Source organism: Eimeria mitis, genomic scaffold (assembly GCF_000499745.2).
Source record: "Eimeria mitis Houghton genomic scaffold, Emh_scaff1057, whole genome shotgun sequence".
In the NCBI taxonomy this organism is placed as follows: Eukaryota; Apicomplexa; class Conoidasida; order Eucoccidiorida; family Eimeriidae; genus Eimeria; species Eimeria mitis.
Window position 1 is genome coordinate 4,393 of NW_013567338.1, and position 350 is coordinate 4,742.

The following is a 350-nucleotide window of genomic DNA, read 5'->3' on the forward strand; positions in this document are numbered from 1 at the left end:
GCTGCTGCTGCGGGTGCTGCTGCTGCTGCTCTTGCTCCTGCTTCTGTTGCTGCTGCTGCTGATCCTGCTGTTGCTGCTGCTTCTGTTGCTGCTGCTACTGCTGCTGCTGCTGCTGCTACTGCTGCTGGTGCTCCGGTTGCTGCTGCTGTTGATCCTTATGCTGCTGCTGCTGCTTCTCCTGTTGCTGCTGCTGTTGATCCTGATGCTGTTGCTGCTGCTGCTGCTCGTGTTACTGCTGCTGTTCATCCCGCTGCTGCTGCTTACATTGTTATTGTTGCGGATGCTGCTGTTGCGGCTGCTGTTTATTCCTCTGCTGCTGCTGCTGCTGCTGGGGTTGCTGAGGCTGCTGC

At 57.7% G+C, this 350-nt stretch overlaps 1 protein-coding gene across 1 annotated transcript in view; it reads left to right on the forward strand.

Annotated features, from left to right (window-relative positions):
• EMH_0028470 (uncharacterized protein) overlaps window positions 1-350 on the forward strand; it is a gene marked incomplete at both ends in the record, with an annotated part of 9,035 nt that overhangs the window by 2,746 nt on the left and 5,939 nt on the right.